Source organism: Arvicanthis niloticus, chromosome 27 (genome assembly GCF_011762505.2).
Source record: "Arvicanthis niloticus isolate mArvNil1 chromosome 27, mArvNil1.pat.X, whole genome shotgun sequence".
Taxonomy (NCBI): domain Eukaryota; kingdom Metazoa; phylum Chordata; class Mammalia; order Rodentia; family Muridae; genus Arvicanthis; species Arvicanthis niloticus.
The window spans coordinates 22,084,552-22,101,271 of NC_133435.1; positions in this window are offsets into that span (position 1 = coordinate 22,084,552).

Genomic DNA, 16,720 nt, shown 5'->3' on the forward strand with positions numbered 1-16,720 from the left:
GAGAAGAGTATACCTAATTATAGCCACTTGGTATCTTAAGAAGGTGCCAAAAAATACTTACTAGAGAAAAAAATAGCATCTTCTACAAATGGTACTAGTAAAAACGTGTCTCTATGAAAAATAATGAAATGAGACCCATACCTATTATCCTACACAAAAATCAATGCCAAATGGACCAGAACCTCAATGTGAAATCGGAAACACCAAAACTGCTAGAAGAAAACACAGGCAGTGCCCCACATGATACAGAAATGAGAGAGGACTTCCCGGCAAGACTCCATTTACCCAAGAACTAAGACCAACAAGTGACAAGTGGGACCTCATAAAACTACAAAGCTTCCATCCAGCTAAGGAAATAACCAATCCAACCAAGTGAAGAGGAAGCCCGCAGGGTAGGAGAGAATACTCCCATCTACACCTTTGATAGAGAATTTTACCAGCTAACTTTATGTCGAGTTCACACAAGTTGGAGTTATTTTGGAAGAGAGAAACTCAATTGAGAAAATGCTCTGACCAGATTAGCCTGTGGTACATTTTCTTGATTGATGGTTGATGTGAGATGGCTCAGCTCACTGAGGACAGAGCCACTTTGGGCAGGTGGTCCTGGGTGCTATTAAAAAAAATATGGCAAGCAGGCTAAACAAATCATGAAGGAGCAAGAAGGTAAACAGCACCCCTCCATGGCTTCTTAAGTTCCTGCCTCCAGGTGCCCGTCTTGAATTTCTGCCTTGACTACTCTGAGTAATGGAGTATGACTTAAAATCCAAGCACTGGGTGGAGGGGGGTGTAAAGACAGCAGAGCTCTATGAGTTTGAGGCCAGCCTGGTCTACAGAGCAAGTTCTGGGATGCCAGGGCTACACAGAGAAACCCTGTCTTGAAAAACAAAAACAAACAAACAAACAAAAAGAATGTAAACTGAAATAAACCCTTTCTCCCCACGTTGCTTTTGGTCATGGTATTTCATCACAGCCATAGAAGCCCCCAAATAAGACCAGGATTAATATATACAGAATATCAGAATATACAAAGAACTCAAGAATAAAGAATCACAAAAACAAACAACCCAATTAAAACTGGGCTAAAGATCTGAATAGAGAGTTCTCAAAAGGAGAAATCAAAATGTCTAAAACTTAGCTCAAAAATTGTTGAATATTCTTAGCAAATAGATAAATGCAATTGAAACCGCTTGAGACTGCCTCTTGTTCCAGTCAGAATGACTGAAATCCAGGAAACGACTGACAACAAATACTGGAGATGATGTTGATGTTGGGGAGAGACCCTATACTTGCTGTTGGTGACACTGCAAACTCATGCACCCCCTTCTGGAAACCACTGTAAAGAATTCTCGAAAGGCTAAAATAGATCTAACATGTGAGCCAGCTAACCCACTCACTGGAAAAAGCCCAGAGGACTCAACAGCTTACTCCACAGACACCTGCTCTGCCATGTTGCTCACTGCTGCTCCATGCACAATAGCTGGGGGACTGAAACCACCAAAAGTCACTCAGCTGGTGAATGGCTAATGAAAATGTGGTACATATACACAGTGGGGTTCTACTCAGCCATAAAGAAAAATAAAAGCATGAAATTTGCAGATAAAAGGATAAAATCAGAAAATATTAATATTGAATGAAGCAATCCAGACCCTGAATAACAGATGCATATATATATATATATATATATATATATATATATATATATATATCTTTGTTTTTGAGTTCTTTGTATATTCTGAATATGAATCCTGGTCTTATTTGGGGGTTTCTATGGCTGTGATGAAATACCATGACCAAAAGCAATTTGGGGAAGAAAGGGTTTCACTCGATTGGAGATATGTATGTATGTCTATATCTATATCCAATCTATATCTATATCTGTGTATGTATGTACACACACATGCCATCTATTCAGTATATAATTTAAAAGTACAGTCTAAGGATGCTTTCACAGCTTTCAGACCCCAAACCAAATGGAGGAAATTGAGCACAGGACAGACAACTCTGCCTCTGTGAAAATTAATTACTACAATTTCTTTGTGTCATTTCATTGTTTAAGAGGTTAACCTTTTCCTTACCCTGCCCCCAAAAGCCAGCCATTAATCTTCAAATGATATAAATGTTTTTTTTTTTTTCTTTCTTCATTTTAAAATTCACTTAAGGAAAGCTTGGCAGAGTCGCATCCATCCCTGTGTAATGCATAGGACGCTGCCTGAGAGAATGGCTGTTGACTTTTAAGATAAGAGCTCTTAAGGATTTTTAAGCCATCAGGCAGCAGCCATCAGAACAAATAAATGAGCGCTTGCCTCTTCTCCGGGCAGGATATGCTCCATGACCTATCTTTTCCGTGACCTACAAGGCTTTAGGAGAGGAGACTCTGAGCTTTATTGGCAGTGCCACTATTAGACAGACTTCCCTCTCTCTTCCAAGCTCTCTGGGGGTCAGCTTGAAAGTGAGCATTAAGTGAATGGCTAATGGAATTAAGGGTATAATAATAGAAGGATATAGTGAGACAATTGTATTAACAAGGAATAAATCATGTTGAATGTAAGGTAAGTGTTTTTTAATTGATTGATGGGAAGGCTGCTCCACAGGTTTTGTCGGGGACTAACAGCCATTTACCTCCTCATCTGTAGTAAAAAGCCAAAATGTAGAAAAAAGATAAGAAAATTATGCAAGGGAGAAGATAAATTATTCAGAGAAGACGGCCATTTTGTGCTGACATCACTAATGTGAAAAGGTACTAAATCTTTGACACTGGCTTCATTCCTTGGTCACTGTGGGCTGAAATAGCATTTCATTCCAGAGATAAAAACTGAACTGTCTACTCATGATGCTTCTATGCACGCCATAGATGGAAGCAAAGATGCCTGGACACCTGAAGACACGACAGACACTCTTTTCCATCTTGAGGCCAACTCTACACTTGGAAAGCTGCTGCCCCTGCTTGTGCTGCTGCCCCACAGTTACAGGTACTCTGCATCCACTTGGCAAAGCTCATGTGTGGACCTCAGGGATAGGTGGTTAACTAGAATGCATCTGAAAGTAAAATTGATGCTGAAGCAAACAGGATGTATTACAGAACAGGATGTTGAGACAGGAGGACAATATGTTTGAGGTCAGCTTGGCTATGTAGTGAAGTCTTGTTTGATAAAGAAAGAATGGATGGAAAGAATTGAAGGAAGATGGATGGAAGGAAGAAACAGGAAAGGGGAGGAGGGAGAGAGGGAAGGACGGAGAAAAGTAGCTTTTAGAAATTCTTACAGTTACCAGATCCCCTCCTAATATATTCTACACAAGCCTTCTCTCCTGGTCTTCTTACTGCTTGGTCAATGGTTCAGTCCATTCTATACTAGGCACAGCATTCTCACCTAAAATTCAAGTATGATGGAGAATGAGTTGATTCAAATTGTGTATGATAAAGGTCATAGCTCTTTCTAAAATTCCTTAAGAGTTGCTTTTCCTCCCCCCATACACACACACAAAGAGACAGACACATACACACACATACACAGATACACAAACATACACACAAACACTAGTTTTGGTTATTCTCTTAGTAGTTCATAGGCCATCATCCAGGATACTTTTCCCCCTATCACTGTAAACAACACATAATAAATCTTATTTACCAAGAAGCCTAAACTTCTTCAAAATCTCCAACGTTCACCAGTTTCCTTTTCTTTTCAGAAGTAGATTTGTATGTAAATGATGGTCCTTTCTCTTTGATGTTACTCTCAGAAGGAAAAGGACCTGGTTACTCCTGCACAGCACAACTAGCATAGGCCAAATGTCATGCTGAACACTTAGCAGTATATAAAATTTATTTCTCATAACTATGCTTTGCAATAAATACTATCCCCCTCATTTCACAGGCAAGAAAAACAAGATTTAAGGGAATTAAATACTTCCTCAAAGATTACACTGCTGACTAGGCCAGAAGGGCTGGCTAGAACCCAGGAAGAAGATAGCCTACAAAGAGATTGCAACATCAGGAGTCTGCTGAAAGCACAAACACCACCTCAAAGGACACCTTGGAACAGTCTATCTCTGAGATTATAGTAAAAATAGTTTCATGATTTCTTTAATGGATGGTACAGAATGAACTATTAAGTGGCTTCTTTGGTTATATTTTATTATATTATCCAATAGGAAAGAGGAGGCATAAGTGTGAACTTGAATAAAGAAATCAGCCCCCAGCCCTATTCCTTACAGGATGAACAATATACACTCTCTGTGGACTTACCTGATCTTCCAAAAGAATTGGGCACTTGCACTGTGATTTGTACCCCAAGACCAGTGAATGCTCCAACTAGCACTTCATATCCCACCTCTGTCATGTAAGAGTAGTCATTTCAGAACTTGCCCTTGGCTCCATAGCCTGATTGACAACACCAGGAGAAGACTCCTGTTTTACCAGAGATCACACCAGCACTAGGGAGTCCAGATACCTGGAAAACCAGAGGAAACATGGTATCCGGAACCCCAGAAGCCATGCCAATTCCTACAGTTCCAGAACCCCAGAGGCAAATTGAACATTCAAAACCCCAGAGGTCACACAGGTTACCAAAACCCCACCTGAGACATACTACTGAACCTGAAGTCTTGCTGGTCACCAGAACCATGGGCCACTTAGGCCAGAAGACCAAAGGCCAAAGACCAGAAGAGGAAACAGAAACCAAGGGTGAAAAAAAAAAATCCATCCAACAAAGATAAACTCAGAAATTGGCACCTAAAGCTATAATAACACTAAAGGCAGATGACAAGAGGCCAGAATAAGAACACAATCAAGCAAGTGAAAGGTCTGTATGACAAGAACTTCAGGTCTCTGAGGAAAGAAACTGAAAAGGACATCAGTCAATGGAAAGATCTCCCATACTCATGGATTGGTAGAAATAACATAGTAAAAATGGCCATCTTACCAAAAGCAATCTGCAGATTCAGGGCAATTCCCATCAAATTCCAACACAATTTTCATAAACCTTGAAAGAGCAATTCTCAACTTCATTGGAAAAACAAAAAACCCAGGATAGCCAAAACAATACTGAACAATAAAAGAACTTCTGGAGTAATCCCCATTCCTGGCCTCCACCTGTACTACTACAGAGCAATAGTGATTAAAAACAGACATGTTGATCGATGGAATCGAAATGAAGACCCAAAAACAAACCCACCAGAGAAGCCAAAACCATACAATGGAAAAAAGAAAACATCTTCAACAAATGGTGCTGGACTAACTATATCTCTATGTCTGCATGTAGATGAATGAAAATAGATCCATATTTATCATCCTGCACAAAACTCAAGTCCAAGTGGACCAAGGACCTCACCCTGAAGAAAACTCAAGTCCAAGTGGATCAAGAACCTCAAAAACTGTATACACTAAATCTCATAGAAGAGAAAGTAGAAAATACCCTTGAATGCATTGGTACAGAAGACAAGTTCCTGAACAGAACATTAATGGCTCAGGCTCTAAGATCAACAATTGATAAATGGGACCTCATGAAACTGCAAAGTTTTTGTAAGACAAAGACACTGTCAACATGACAAATTGGTAACCCACAGACTGAGAAAGGATCTTCACCAACCCTACATCTGACAGAGGGAAACATCCTAAATGTACAAAGAACGCAAGAAGCTAGATACTAACAATCCAAATAACGCAATTTTAAAACGGGGTACAGAACTAAACAAAATTCTAATAGGGAAATCTTGACTGTCCAAGAAGCACTTAAAGAAATGTTCAAAGTCCATAGTCATCAGGAAAATGCAAATCAAAACAACTTTGAGGTTCCATCTTACATTCATCAGAATGGCTAAGATCAAAAACTCAAGAGATAGCACATGCTAGCGAGGATGTGGAGCAAGAGAAACACGCCTCCATTGCTGGTGGGAGTGCAAATTTGTACAACAACTTTAGAAACCAATTTGGCACTTTCTCAGAAAACTGGGAATAGCTCTACCTCAAGATCCACCTATACCACTCCTGGGCATATACCCAAAAGATGCTCCAACATCTCACAAGGAGCTAAACTATGCTCATAGCAGCTTTATTTGTAATAACCAGAAACTAGACACAGCCTATATGTCCCTCAATTGAAGAATGGATAAAGAAAATGTGGTGCATCTTCACGATGGGATACTATTCAGCTATTAAAAACCAAAACATCATAAATTTTGCAGGCAAATGGATGGAACTTAAGAATGTTATACTGAGTGAGGTAACTCAGTCCCAAAAGGACATGCATGGCATGTATTCACTTATAAGTAGATATTAGCCATAAAATAAAGGTACCATGTTGTTGTGGATAGCCCTGGTCTCGTATTTTGATGCTGATTCCACTTTCCTGGAAGGGGCTGCAGAAAAGGAGTGAATCAGTATACAGGTGACTTTTTGTGAACCTTCTGCCCACCTTAATTTGTAAAATAAAGACTAGAGCTGGTGATTGGTCAGTAGAAGGGGAAGTGGAGCAGAAAAGTTTGGGGGAGAGGGAGAGAGAAGAGGATGAGGAGAGAGAGGAGGAGGACAGATGAGAGACAAGATGGCTGTGGATATCACCCTTGTGTCTCTAATAGTCTCAAGTAATTATTCATATCAAGGTTAGGTAATTGGGATAACAATTCTAATTGTGTGGGCATCTTGTGTATTGAGTATTTGCTAATATATGAATCTATTTGGCTAATCTTAAGCTTTAGAGTTTTACTTTATTGTGGGGAGCAGAACTCAAGATGGCGCCTGGCTGGGTGCCAAACGCCCCTGGCGTGTTGGCTCACCATTTCAGGAAGCCTGGGTGGCACGTAGGTTAGGCTTTACTGCGCATGCATTTTGCTTGTTCATCGTTAGGGCCATGTGACGTATGTGCTCAGCACCAATTGAGAATGACTTCGTGGCAGGTTCTGATTGGAGAGGACACAGAGATTTAAGGGCTGGGAGCTAGAGCTCGGGGGCTTTTTGCAATACTTCAAGGTTCCTGAATAAACTGTGTTGGGAAGGAGATCCCGTGTCCGTTGTCTTCTGTCTGCTGGTCGGTTCAGGAGGCAACAAGTGGTGGCCCGCACAGGGAACTTCAGAACCCATCACAGTCAGGGCAGCTAGCTGGTAAAGTTCCCAGGTAAATGAGACAAGTATAAGTTCTCGGTTTAGAGACTATAAAGTTCCCAGGTAAGTGGGACAAGGATAAGTTCACGGTTTAGAGACTATAAAGTTCCCAGTTTTGGGACAAGTTAAGCAGAAAAAGTGAAAGGAGTAGAGCTTAAGAAGGCTACTGTGGAAAAGTTTCTTACAGGCCGGTGGATGAGGTTTCTGGTTTCGGTTTTCGGGGAAGGATCTTAAGACGGCCAAGGAATGAAGGGTCCAAGAATGATAATGTTAATTGATTTAGCTTTTAAAATGGGTGTGATTCTGAGTTGTATAGTTATATTTTTCCTCTGGACAAAAGGTCAATGTGAAGGTTTTTCTGGTTACTGGATTAAGGAAAGGCTGATTTGAGAAAAAAGGTTTTTCTATGAGTTTTTTGATGAGGTCATTAAGGTAGTAATTATATCTTCCAGAATTATATGGATCAGACACGACAGAGGTAGGCCTCCAGAAGACTAGATTCCAGAGAATCAAACAAAATAATTATCTTGATACTAAAATTTGTTTTGAGATTTGTATATTACAGAATATACAGCTTTGGTGAATGAACCTTCTTGTCATCTGCATGTTCACTGATGCCCTGGAATTCCAACTGGATGTGTTCCAGCTGGACACAGGCATCAGAGGCTTATCAATTTACCCTTCCCCTCATCCCTCTTCTAATATCTCAGAGCCCATATTCAGCTTGAAGAAGTTAATGAAGAGTCAGCACCCCAACTCCCTGAAATTGGGGACTGAGATGGTTAATATTAGGCTGTCTTTCTAGGGAAAAATAATGGTTTTATTGGAACAGGAAAGAAGGGGTAAAATTGATTACACAGCCATAATCTATTGGTAGAAATCTGTATAATTGTTACTAAGCTGATGCAAATTCAAGGATTTCATTGGTATAATTTCTTCTACTGAAAATTTGTGGGTACAAGGCTTGTGTGGGCCTACTTAACACCTGGCCAATATTTAGATTGGAAAGCCTATTTCATAGTATATTCAGCTGAATATGTGGCTCAAAATCAGGCAGCCGGACAGCAACAATGGGATCAGGACATGCTTTTAGGGCAGGGTAGATGGGCCAACTGTCAAACTATGTATCCTTTACAAGTCTATGAACAGATCAATAAAATGGGAACACGGACATGGAAGTCACTTCCGAATAGGGGAGAGGTTTCAGGCAATCTCATTAAGATCACTCAGGGGTTAACAGAACCTTTTGCAGACTTTGTGGCTAGAATGGTGGAAGCAGAAGGAAAGATTTTCGGAGATCCCGATACAGCTATGCCATTTTTAAAACAATTGATTTTTGAGCAGTGTACAAAAGAATGTAGGCAAGCCATAAATCCATATAAGAGCAAAGGCCTTGAAGTGTGGATGAAAATTTGTAGGGAAATAGGAGGACCTTTATCTAATGCAGGGCTAGCCGCTTCGGTGATGCAAATGACTCGCAGTACAGGTGCAGCAAATAATTATAATAATGCGTGTTTTAAGTGCGGGCAACCAGGACACCTGAATCGTCAATGCCTGCAGCTGCAGGGTAATCAGGATCAAAGAAGCCGAACTCCAGGTTTATGCCCAAAGTGCAAAAAGGGAAATCATTGGGAGGCACCATCAGCTGTGACCCTTTTTAGAAATAAGAGAGATTTTGGCATTACAGCTGCTATCATTACAGCCATTACAGTATCTGCCTGGTGGCTACAACAGCTGCCATTTCGTTGACTACCACTGTTCAGACTGCGGCAGCGGTCAATAATATTCCTGCTTCTGTGGCACAAGCCTTAGATACTCAAAGCAATATCAACAGCCAGCTTAAAGCTGGAATTTTGTTACTGAACCAGAGAGTTGATCTGGTGCAAGAACAGGTGGATGTCTTAGTGGAATTGACTCAGCTAAGGTGTCAATGGAAGTACTCTGGGTTGTGTGTGACCACGGTCAAATTTGAGAATGCTAGTTATGCAGCACAATTATCAAGAAATCTTTCTCAGTATCTTACAGGAAATTGGTCCAGGGCGATGGATGATCTACTTTGAAAACTACAGCAGTCTATTGTTACCGTCAATTCTACTCGAGTGGATGTGTGTAACGCGCGCCCCCAAAATCCCTTTTCGCCCGCGAATAAGGACACGGAGGCAGTAATTGGGTATCACTACAGACGAGGCTTTACTTGTAACAGCAAAAGCGGAAAAGACGGAAGAAACCGGAAGAGGCTCCCTTAAATACACCCTAGAGTGACGTATTCACTTTTGGTTGGCTGTTCGTTCACCACCCAATATGCCTCGGGATTGGCAGTGACTAATGGCCCGCCTATCAGCCTAGCAACTGCGCAGATAATTGTATAGCCACTGCTAACAGCAGCTTCCTACATCTCCCCCTGTTTAAATTATTAATATGAAACAGCCTTTTGCCTATTAAATGTAGTACCAAATAAGATTCGAACTCAAACCCGATCAAGCAAACTCCATCTTGGGGGGGGAGTAAGCGATCAAGAGCTTATAGCCCGAAGATTTTTTTCCTTACCCTTCCAGGTGCAATGGAGACCAGTCCTCTGGGTGCACGGGCTAAGGAAATATAAAGAGAATTGACACCCATCCCTGTGCCAATGGAGCATATATATAGCTCCCAGGAGTGCGAGGGCTGTCAACCTATTATTAGGTATCACAATTATTTAGGCAAGAGCTGACCTGGACAAGACTTCTCATCTATCCCAGTGCAATGGGCCGAACCCCTGGTGTGCATAGACTGAGAATGTCTCTGTCATAGGCTATTTTCCAGCCTAGATCGTCAAATTTCAGGGGAGGGATGCTTGCTCCAAGGTTTTGCGAGTGCTTAGGCTTTAAGCTACCTTGTCACTTATTTTTCTGGGCTCTGAGCTTACAAACCAACCATTTATGAATACTAATTCACATCATAGAACTGTATATCAAGCAGGCCTATTCCCGCTCTTTAGAAAGAAAGAAGAAAGAAAAGAAAGAAAGAAAGAAAAGGCAGAAGAAATTTATTTTAAGAAGTAAAATCTCCACGGGAAACAGGGCTCCATCCACACTCCATCAAGGCTGGAAATCCGGATTTGCAATGGCTGCTGTATCTGGTCCAATTTCCCCATTTCACTTTCCTTTTAAATAAGCAGAAAGATCATGGCTTTAAGTAAATGCATCATTCACAAATCTTAGAGGTGTAACACCTGGATGTGGGGCTGTTGACACAGCTTATTTAAGCCACATCTGTGAGCCCCTTCACATGGGCTAGAGCCAATCAACTCTCTGATTGACCAAAGTATATTTTAAGTCTCTATAATGATGTATTGAGATGGGCACAAAGGTAGGCACATGCACAACCAAGGCTAGGTCTAGTGATCCATTCTAGCCTTGTGCTAAAAAGCATGTAACATTTTTACAATCCAAGATATCAGAGTTATTCTGAAAGTTGGATAACATAAAGAAAAATGAAGGGTCTACACACACCAACACCGGTTGTGCAGATGTATTTTTAAACACCTTACTAATTTTTAATGTTATTTAAATGGCTAGAGATATTAAATCTTGTAGCCGAAACATTTTGCACTTTATGAAACATATTTAACAAGACAAAGGTAGATATACCCCTTTTTTAACATTTAAACAGTGACTACAACACATAAATTGTGTTGAAGCAAGATAAACTCAAGAAAATATATATATGATTTAATTTAGGACTTACATCCCTTTGAAAACATTAAACATTAATCCTCTTATGGTAAGCTTAAAATGAGGTTTTAGTCAAATAATATCTCTTAACAACCTTTAAAAATTATTAAGAGTAAATCAAGATTAAAGTAAACTATTTTTCTTTGCATGTACACTCACAAGCCAGAAGATGGCGTTAGATCCCCACCACAAATGGTTGTGAGACACCACGTGGCCGCTGGGAGTTTAGCCTTTATATTTTAAATTAAGTCCAGCCTTAATGGCTGAGTTATTTCTAAAGTCAAATTGACTCAAACATTGAAAGACACTGTCTTTGAATACTTTTTTGAAGTAACAAGTATTTTAAAAATTCTAAAAGCTCGCTATATTGAAGCGATAGTTTGTAGAAAAAATTTTCTTTAGAGAAATCCACTGGTAAAATATAATATACACCAAAGGATTTAACCTCTTATCCTTTTTGTATTAAGGCAACAAAATTTGTACACATATGTAAAATATAAAACATTACCCATTTTCTGAAGCAATTATTTTTTAACAAATATTGTTTCATGGGCTCTTAAACATTATGAATAAATTATTATCTATAAACCTTTTACCTTTACCAAAAATGTAAAGGAATGGTATAAAAACATTTTTTATGTAAACATTTATTGAAATGGTAGCTGGATAAGACAAGTTAGGTTGTATAAAACTTAAATTTGAACTAAAAACCTCTGGAATAGTTTAAGATTTGATAGAATCCACATCGATATACTCAGCCTTAAATGGCAAGGGAGTCAGCCGAGATCCTGTAATCTAGCTTCCTTCTTTGTGGTCTTCCGAAGATTCCCGCTTCTGCAGCTGCGTCTGCACCACGGGGGGCCAGTGCTCCCCCGTCGCTCCGCCATTTTGGCTGTAGCAGCCACGTGGGGACCCAAATTGAATTGTTTCCACCTGTGGAATAAACACAAACAGCTTCCCACCCCGGGCCACAGCACGCTTCTAGGCAATTTTTCAGTCTCCCGTTCCCACGTTTCGCCGCTGCCGCCGCGAGCGGTTTCGCAGCTGTCGCGCGCGGTTCCGTCTCTGCGGCGCGCGGTTCAGTAAAAATCCCTTGTTCCATCACTGGCATCTGTTCTAACTTGTGCCTCCCAAGTGCTGGGATTAAAGGCGTGAGCCACCACTGCCCGGCTTCCTCTGTCTGCTGGACTGCAAGCCGCGCAGACGCCTCTGTAACTCGTCTGACCCAGGCCCTGTCGCAGCGTCTCTGTTCCCACAGCCAGAGCCGAGAAGCACGGCCGGGGACCCTCGAGCCCGAGCGAGCCGCTGGCTCCGGCCGAGGTCGGTGGGGCTGGGCTGAGTGACTTAAGATCCTTCTTAGTCTTATCTCAGAACAGCTATCCTTTGCACAAGCGGCTACTTCCTCCTCTATGCTCTCCTCCTCGGAGCTGCCCAGTTCTATGGAGTCAGGCTCCTTAATGAAGTATAGGGGGGTCCCTTTGACCTCCGTTCTCTCTCCGCCATCCGGCGGAGGGTCCTCAAGCTTAATGGACTCTGCAGTAGTCCGTGTTTCCTTTGAACACTCCCTTTTATCACCAGGCCCTTTTTGTAGCCTGCCAACACACTTTAGTTCTGATATGCCCGAGTAGCCACAAAACAATTGCGATATGAGCAAGAGTTTAATTAATGAAGTGGCCACAGTGGATTTAAATCCGCTTGTTAAGATTTCTATTTTAGACATAACTTCCAAAGTGTGTACCTCTTATCCTGTAGTTTGTTTAACCCGACCCAAAACTTGGGTGGTCTTTTCCGCGGCACCTTGACGTTCCCCGGGTTTTCGGCACCAGTTGTAACGCGCGCCCCCAAAATCCCTTTTCGCCCACGAATAAGGACACGGAGGCAGTAATCGGGTATCACTACAGACGAGGCTTTACTTGTAACAGCAAAAGCGGAAAAGACGGAAGAAACCGGAAGAGGCTCCCTTAAATACACCCTAGAGTGACGTATTCACTTTTGGTTGGCTGTTCGTTCACCACCCAATATGCCTCGGGATTGGCAGTGACTAATGACCCGCCTATCAGCCTAGCAACTGCGCAGATAATTGTATAGCCACTGCTAACAGCAGCTTCCTACAGATGTGTCCTTTGCATCGGGCATGGCTGATTGAATTCTACGGACAGTTTTTCATCTGAGGGAATGGGCAGGCTTGGGAGCCTTGGCTCTGTGTCTTCTACTTATCAGTTGCCTAGTGTTCTGGTGTCTGTGTTGCATGAGAGTTAGACATGCCCGTGATCAAGCCCTGATGGTACAGGCATTTGCAGCAGTGGAGCTGGGACAGTCGCCGCAAGTATGGCTAAATATGATTGGAAAAAATTGATATGGATATATGGTTTGATGAGAAGGACCATTGCCCAACAGTTTTGAGGAGGGCTCTGTGTACCAGTAACCACAGGGTGTCAGGTGGCACTGCAGAAGATGTCCTTGAATTATATCAAGGTAGATTCCCTGAGGGATATGCCTGATTGCATGGAGATTGACTCCGAAATCCTTCCCCCATGAAAAGGCATCGGGATGGGTATGATTAGCAAACCTACTGCACAATGACAGAGGTCCGAAAATCATTACAATGTCCCACACTTGTCATCCTGATGGGGATCAGGCCTCTTACCACCACCACCACCACCCCCGTTAGAAAATGGTAATGAGTACCCTATCCTCTTTTTGTCTGAGGTCGGTGAGACTTCTCATCAAATCAATATAAAAAGGGGGAGATGTGGGGAGTGAAACTCAAGACTTTATTAGATTACTAGAAGGTTGGTCCACTGACAACACAGTGGTTATGGCTGTGAAGGAACTAGTGACCCCAGAGACGAGCAAACCAGAGGAGGAAACACAGCGACCAGTTGCAACAGGAACAAGCTAGAGAACAGCCTGGTGGAACCAGCTCAGTAACTCCAGTTTTGCTGCAGAGCTTACCAGGACAAATGGGCTTAGAGCAGAAACACGGCAGCTAGGATGGAGCTAGCTAGATGCCTCCTTTTATCAAATACCCCCTCTACACCATGTTACACTCCATCAACCCAAAGAAGCTAAACAAAAATGAAGGCCCAATCGAGGAAGCTTGAATCTCACTTAGAAGGGGGAATAAAATAGTCATAAGAGATGGATGGAGGGAACAGGGAAGGAGGAGGTATGGGGACGGGAATGGGGGATTCAGGATCAGGCATGGGAAAGGACAAGGGAGATGGCTAAATGCCATGGTAAGGAAGTGGGGAACATCACCAGGATGAAACAGAGACCTGGGATAAGTGAGGTGCCCAAGAATGAGTGGGGGTATCCTTAGCTATGATTCACTACATTGGGGATATGGAACTTGAAGAGGGCACCTCCTGCAGACAGACAGAAACCCCAGTGGAGCAATAGAGACACCAACCCACTCACAAAACTTTCAACCTAAAATTTATTCTGTCTACAAGTAACAAAGGCACAGGGAATGGAGTAGAGACTGAGGGAATGGCCAACCAATAACTGCCCCAGCTTGAGACCCATCCCATGCGCAAACACCAATGCCTAAGACTATTAATGATACTATGTTATGCTTGCAGACAGGAGCATGTTGTTTTCTAAGAACCACCACCCTGCAGCAGCTGATTCAGACAAATACAGATACCCACAGCCAAACAGTGAAAGGAATTTGGGGGATATTATATTTAAAAAGAAAAAGGAGGAAGGATTATGGACCCCAAAGGGGATAGGAACTCCATAGGAAGATCAACAGAGTCACCTAACCAGAACCCTTGGGGCTCTCAGACTCTGAACCATCAACCAAAAAGCATACACAGATTGGACCTAGGCCTTCCTGTTCATGCATAGCAGATGTGTAACTTGACCTTCATGTGGGTCCTGAAAAATTGGAATGAGAGCTATTGACTGTATGTGACTGTGCGTGAAATATGTTCTACTAGCTGGGTTGCTTTGTCTGGCATAAGTGGGAGAGGAAGTGCCTAGCCTCAAGAGATTTGAAGTGGCAGGGTGGGTGGGATTCCCAGGGAACTCCCACCTGCTTAGAGGAGAAGGGGAGAGGAGATAGGGGGAAGGATTGTGGGAGAGGGTGACTGGGAGGGGAACTATGAGTGAGATGTAAAGTGAATAAGTTTAAAAAAAAAACACAATCAATGACACCCAGCACAATATGGCAGCATCAGAGCCCAGCTAACCTACTATTACAGCAAACCCTACATATTCCAACACAGGTGAAGCATGTGAAAATGGCCTTAAACCCACTTGTATGAGGATGATAGAGGCTCTTTAGAAGGAAATAAACAAATCCCTTAAAGAAATCCAGGAAAAGACAAACGTGAAATAAATGAGTATATCTCTTCAAGATCTGAAAGTGGAAATAGAAGCAGTAAAGAAAACACAAGCTGAGGGAATCCTGGAGATGGAAAACCTAAGTAAGTGGACAGGAACTACAGAAGCAAGCATCACCAACAGAATACAAGAGATGGAGGAATCTCAGGCAGACAAGGTATTATAGAAGAAAGTGATACAGTCAGCAATAAAAATATTAAATCTAAAACGTACCTTACACAAAATATCCAGGTAATATGGGACACTATGAAAATAGCAAGCCTAAGAATAAAAAGAATAAAAGAAGATGAAGAATCCCAACTCAAAGGCCCAAAAGATAGTTTCAACAAAATCTTAGGAAAAAAATTTCTAACCTAAAGAAGGAGAAGCCTGTAAAAGTAAAAGAAGTTCACAGAACACCAAGTGAACTTGACCATAAAAGAAAGTCCTGCCACCACATACTAATGAAAACATTAATGCACAGAACAAAGAAAGAATATTAAATGCTGCAAGTGGGAAAAGGCCAAGTAACATATAAAAACAGACCTATTAGAATTACACCCAACTTCTCAACAGAGACTCTAAAAGCCAGAAGGGTCTGGACAGATGTCTTGCAGACCCTAAGGGACCATATATAGCAGCTCAGACTACTATACCCAGCAAAATGTTCAATCACCATAGAGAGAGAGAAAAAAAACGGTATATTCCATGATAAAGTCATATTTAAACAATATCTAGCTACAATCCCAGCCCTACAGAAAATACTAGAAGAAAAAAATCCAAACCAAGGAGGTTAACTACACCAAAGAAAACACAGGAAATACATAATTTCACACTCAAAGCAATAGCAAAACCCAAAGAAGGGAAACACACACAACAATAGGAACTAATAGTCATTGGTTATTAATATCTCTCAATATTAATGGATTCAATTCCCCAATAAAAAGACACAGGCTAACAGAATGGATGTGAAAACAGGATCCATCCTTCTGCTATATACAAGGAACATATCTTAACATCAAAGATAGACATTACCTAAGAGTAAAGGATTATAAAAAGATTCTCCAAGCGAATGGACCCAAAAAGCAAGCTGATGTAGCTAACAAAATAGACTTCCAACCAAAATCAGTCAAAAGAGATGGGGAAGGACACTTCACACTCACCAAAGGAAAAATCAACCAGGATGATGTCTCAATTCTGAACATCTATGCCCCAAACATAAGGGCACCTACATTTGTAAAAGAAACATTAGTAAAGCTTAAATCACACATCAAGCACCACACATTAATAGTGGGAGATTTCAAAAACCCACTTTCACCAATGGACAGCTCATCCACACAGAAGCTAAACAATAATAATGGAGCTAACAGATATTATGATACAGGACATTTCACTCAAACACAAAAGAATATATACGTTCTTCTCAGCACCTCATGGAACCTTCTCCAAAACTCACCACACACTTTGTCACAAAGCAAGTTTCAACAGATAGAAGAAAATTGAAATAATCCTCTGTATCTTATCAGACTGCCACGGAATAAAGCTTGATTTCAACAACAACAGAAACAACAGAAAACCTACA